This window comes from Palaemon carinicauda, chromosome 7, assembly GCF_036898095.1.
Source record: "Palaemon carinicauda isolate YSFRI2023 chromosome 7, ASM3689809v2, whole genome shotgun sequence".
NCBI classification, from domain to species: Eukaryota; Metazoa; Arthropoda; class Malacostraca; order Decapoda; family Palaemonidae; genus Palaemon; species Palaemon carinicauda.
Genome location: NC_090731.1, coordinates 71,178,440 through 71,184,439, shown reverse-complemented (window position 1 = coordinate 71,184,439; position 6,000 = coordinate 71,178,440). Strand labels below are relative to the sequence as shown.

The following is a 6,000-nucleotide window of genomic DNA, read 5'->3' as shown; positions in this document are numbered from 1 at the left end:
CTCTGTTACTGAGAAAAGGCTTTGAAGCCACTTTTACTGAGCCTTGTTGGAGCCCCCCCCCTCTCTCTCTCTCTCTCTCTCTCTCTCTCTCTCTCTCTCTCTCTCTCTCTCTCTCCTATTTCATATTTTGTCCTTTCTTGAAAGATGTTAATGCAAGTCAATTTATCCGACCTGAGAACACTACTCGTCCCCCTCTCTCTCTCTCTCTCTCTCTCTCTCTCTCTCTCTCTCTCTCTCTCTCTCTCTCTCTGTATATGTGCATGTATATACATTGTATGTATGTATGATATTGAATACAATATACTTATTAAATCAAACTCTCTCTCTCTCTCTCTCTCTCTCTCTCTCTCTCTCTCTCTCTCTCTCTCTCTCTCTCTCTCTCTCTCCGATTTCATATTGTTTCCTTTCTTGACAGGATTTAATGTAAATCAATTTCTCTGACCTGGGAAGACTCTCTCTCTCTCTCTCTCTCTCTCTCTCTCTCTCTCTCTCTCTCTCTCTCTCTCTCTCCAGTTTCATATTGTTTCCTTTAACTTGATTTAGTGCAAGTCAATTCATATAGACAAGATTTAATTCAAGTCAATTCCTCTGACCTGGGAACACTACTTTTCTCTCTCTCTCTCTCTCTCTCTCTCTCTCTCTCTCTCTCTCTCTCTCTCTCTCTCTCTCTCTCTCTCTCTCTCTCCGATTTCATATTGTTTCTTTTCCTGACAGGATCTAATGCTAGCCAATTCCTCTTACCTCGGAACACTACTCTCTCTCTCTCTCTCTCTCTCTCTCTCTCTCTCTCTCTCTCTCTCTCTCTCTCTCTCTGGTTTCCTATTGTTTCCTTTCCCGACAGAATTTAATGCTAGCCAATTCCTCTGACCTCGGAACTCTACTTCTCTCTCTCTCTCTCTCTCTCTCTCTCTCTCTCTCTCTCTCTCTCTCTCTCTCTGATTTGCTGACATTATATAAGAACAAGAAACTTTAGGATATTTCTACCCTGCTTTTGAGAAATATGACTATGAATATTTTTGTGTATGGATGAAAATCATGATTTTATGATCGTAAATACAATCTTGTTGCCTGTATTTTTTTTTTATTTCACCAACAACAAACTGCGAAAAAAAATAGAACATTATATAGGTGAGGTATAAGAAGTCCAGCAATTTCTTTATGTCACTGGAAAAAAGAAGTTGCTACAATTTTATGAAGTGTCGAAGTCAAGCGTTTAACAATAATAAAATTATTTTGAATTATAAAGTATTACCCAAAAATTATTTAGCAATTGTCTTTCCAAAATTTGATGAACCATTCACATAATTGGTAATCAGGAAAAAGGAATTAATCTAATTAAATTGTTGCTTTTTTACAGTTACCCAACAATAGCATCTATATCAATATGTTCTCCTTAAAAATAAGTAACGGATTATTATATGAATTTTATTTCACGACAATTCTGAATGAATTGGTGTTTGTCAATATATTTCCAAGCCTCCTTTTACAATAAAGAAGAACTTTTCACCGCTGATTATCAAATCATTATTAGGTGAGTATAGTAATCCCTCTGCCATTGTCAAGTACGGAGCAATATTAGCCCTATTTCTTTTACATATTTCATTATTATTAAGAAAAGGAGACCACCACATCTTAAAAGGTCGCTCATGATTGGCAGATGCAAGCAGGACAATGCCATTGCCCCAGCAAGCAGGACAAGGCCTAGAGACTAACCATATGTAGGCTATATATGATCTGCACCCTAGACCGCTCTCCACACAAGGTAGGAACAGGGAGGGCAAGGCAATGGATATTGATAACTCAACAGGTATATTCATTAGCTTCCCGGAATCCCCCAAGCTAAGCTCACAAGGATGGTGAGGTTGTAGCCACTAAATGAACTAACGACTTTGAGCGGAACTCGAACCCCGTTCTGATGATCACCAGGCAGGGACGTTTCTAATTAGGCCATATCCTTAACATATAAAATCGAATACAAATTCTTCTATGAAAGGATTTTTCTTTGTGAATGATATTAAAATATTGATATCTCAGGAGTATATTTTTCTGATAATCTTGTTTAACAATATCTCCCAGTTTCTAACTTTTCAAGGAGGTGGATTTAACTCTCCTAGGATACAGTAGACACAATTCTTTCCTTCAGATATCAAGGGGTAATTCACTATTATCCACATGAATGCTTTCAGAACGTAAAGTTATAAACACCGGTGCATGATCCTAGGCAAATATCTTTCAAGATATCTGGTCCTCCAAATTCTGTTTTTACGTAAAAAGGGGTGTATTTTGCAACTAGACTTAAGCTTTGATGTACACAAAGAATCATTCTACAGCCTCAACCATGACAACTTTTAACAACTGAAACCAGAAATGAAATCTACAACATTTATAGGATTTCTTGAACTTAAATCTTAGGACATCTGTGTGACTAGCCAATTGAAATCTACAGCATAATGTTATGACCTACTATGAGATTCAGGGCCTCTGTAACACGGTTTTTTTAACTTTGCTCCTTATCAAAGCATCGGGTGTAGCTGAAAGTTGACGTATGTATATTTTACAACCACACACAAATTTTGTCAGCATTATCAATAACCTAAACCCATTGGTTTTCATTTTTATAGAGTAAAAATGATCCAGCCGACGCCATGGCCAGTGATACCGAGCCAAGAGTCGAAAACATTCATTACGTAAGCAATGTAAACACCTTTGGACAAAATTTTGCCCAGCCCATCCAACAGACACCCATTCACCTTCTTCCATCTGCTCTGAAACCCATAACAGTCAAGAATGGCTAACAGGATTTGGAATTGCCCCCGTGGTTGCAAACCTGCATTTGTCTTACGACTTGCAACTTTATACAGTCATGAGAAAGCCCTTGGCCATATCTATTATAGCCTGAATAGGTAATTATTCAGTTTCTAGTTTAAATCCAATGTTTATGGTCTGATTTGTATTTAGCGTAACATGATTATAATACTTGTAATGTCATTCAGGCTTTTGAACATTTCCATAAACTATTCACTATGCCACCAAGAGAGAGAGAGAGAGAGAGAGAGAGAGAGAGAGAGAGAGAGAGAGAGAGAGAGAGAGAGAGAGAGAGAGATTGTATGTAAACAGTCTTTATATAACTTTTTTTGTTAAAATAAGATTTTTGTCCTAAAATCTCCATCAGACCAACGGATCATCCGATATAATTTTTTTTCTTCTTATTCGGCCGTACGAACGTGCTGGCTATGTTTTGGGCATGACTGCATTTTGTAAATAAATCATGAATAGTTTTAGGAGTTTTATTTGTACATCTAATGGGAATCTATAGAAGTAAAGTGAACATAATTCATTTATCCTTTAAAATATTTACTACATGTAGCAAAACAAATAGTAGTAAAGATGATAATGCCATGAAGGAATGATACCATACTTTATCTTTAGCTTCAACGTCGGCAATAACATACCCAGTTGCCATAATTTGTCAGCTTAATGAAATAACCTATCATCTAATGTTAAACTTAATTTCTGAGGAGGCCATGGCTTATTGCACAGTGAAAAAACATGACAAAGACTTTATGAATGGCGGAACAATACATAGATGTGGGTGGGGTATCAGTGCTGGCGTAGTAATACTACTGTAGCAGTACTGCCGCAACAGTAGTATGCATGAATTAAACGTTTAGGCCAACTGCTGGGATCATTGAGGATCATTTAGCACTTCTTACAACTACTCGAGAAATGAGTTTTTATAGCCAGAATTTGAATTTTGTGATCCAACAATGCCCATGATAGCCTTCAGTGTTATCCTGATTCATAACGAGGCCAAAGTGGGTGGAGTCTCATGAAGTCATCATTCTGACGATAATTATTGGTGAAGGTTTAAAGCGAAAATATGGTACCGGCTATCTTTTTTTTTACAGTAAATAGGTAGGTAGATAGACAATGAATAAAAATTGCTTGACATTGGATATAGCAGTTATCAAATCAAGCTGGTCTACTACGTTTTTGAAAATTACCAACTATTCCATACACTTTGTCAATCTGATTTTGACCTATAAAGTAGATTGTAATTGCTTAGGAAACTTATTTTGGGAGTTAGGCAAATAATCGAAGTGTTTTTGTATTTATTAACATATTTTGTTCGTTTGTTCATTATGACAATTCTCAGTGGAGAGGTTTCAGAGTTCATAAAGGTGTACTGCTTTGCTTTTATTTACACTTTTGTGTTATTGTTGGCAGAGGTATAGCCTTCGTTACGTATAACCAATCATCGATCGAGAAAGAGAGAAGAAATGCCGTCATAAGTTACGTAACGAGTGCGTTCGAAACCTTTTCTCTGAGAAAGTTGGCCCGTCTTCAAAAATCGTCACTTTTACTTAATAAAGTACCAAATTTATTCAACCTACGTAATGCAGAATATAGTCAAAATTTATGTGTAGATATAATGTGCATTTTGAATAAGCGTTATATTTATGAAATTCATAGAAAAAAGTTATTGCGAAAAAACCGTGTTACAGGGGCCCTGAATCTCATAGTAATCTATTTTCTTTAATAAGATAAAAGGATATATTTCCAAGTAAAGGTGTGAACTACGTCAGCACGTTTACTAAATCATATAACGATAGTCTTAGATTTAAAATATATAAAACTATTGTCGTCTCCCCTTTTACTTATGGGAGTGATAAACTTTTTGTAAATGCTTTAAGGCTCTTGTGGTGTCCAATGTCATCATCATCATCATTTTCCTCCTACGCCTATTGACGTAAAGGGCCGCGGTTAGATTTCACCCGTTGTCTCTATCTTGAGCTTTTAAATGAATTCTTCTCCATTAATTATCTCCCACTTCTCCCACTGCTAATAAAGTTTGTATCAAGTTATATCATTGAATAAAAAGTATTATTTCAATTCATTTCGAATAGGTTTAGTTACGTTCTACTTAAACATTTATTACTGTGCTTTCTGCATACAACAATCGCCTTCTCTCTCTTTTTACGAGATCTTTCTCATTGTCATTCGATAACAATTATTTATTCTAGTACTATGAACCTCACTATTGTTAGTTTTATGTGCAGTTTATACCAGCAATTTCGCGTAGGTTTTAATGCCATGCGATGGACAACATGAAAAGGAGTAGAGCATAAGTGAAAAAGCGCAAAATTTTGCTACTCATTGTTGGAACTTTTTTTCAGTCCGAGCCATTGCTCAATGTTTGGTACAGTAATATCTCCCTACCATCATTTGTTATTCCTCACTTACAACAAAAAACTTCGATGTATATTGAACTGTGCTCTACAATTCTTCTGTTCCCCATTACTCTGAAGGTAATGGGTAACAACTTTATTGATATTCCAATGATTATACTGTTAAATTGCTATTTGTTCCGTAACCGAAATACAAACCACGCTATTTACATTGGGTTTTCCTTTTAGCGTAGCTGAAATGGCGAGCCATTAGAATTGAACGAGGGTGTGTTACCCCCGCGCTAGTTAGCAGGGGGGTAGGGGAGTGGTAGCTAGCTACCCCCCCCCCCCTCACACACCGGTCACCGGTGAATTGCTCCACTTTCACTTTTGGCTCGGACGTGGACAGACATCTCTGTCTTTGTCCTCGCTTGGCAGCCATTGTTTGTTTTGTCTTTACTTAATCACTTACTTTTCTTTTACTCAATGTATATGTAAACATTTTCTAATGTTTATGTATATATTTGAGTATATAAATCAGTAAGTTTCCTTTTCAGAGTTTGTGCTTGTGTGTGTAGTGTACGATATCTCCGTGGAGCTCTCGTCAGTTAGGCTGTAAGGACAGTGAGACAAACGTCACCAAGATCAACTGATACTTTATTTGAATGCGCACGGAAATACATAACAAGGTGCGGACGGAAACGTAGGATTACATTGGCGCCAAGCCAGATTGAAGTGCCCGCCAAAATATATGTGTTTTCTTACACTTACAAATATATGAATTATGGGTTAACAAAAACATGTCATGAAACGATACATATATCAAAATGTA

The 6,000-nt window shown here is 36.7% G+C and overlaps 1 pseudogene; it reads left to right on the top strand.

Annotated features, from left to right (window-relative positions):
• Window positions 1-6,000, top strand: part of LOC137644362 (uncharacterized) — a 240,665-nt pseudogene that overhangs the window by 73,654 nt on the left and 161,011 nt on the right.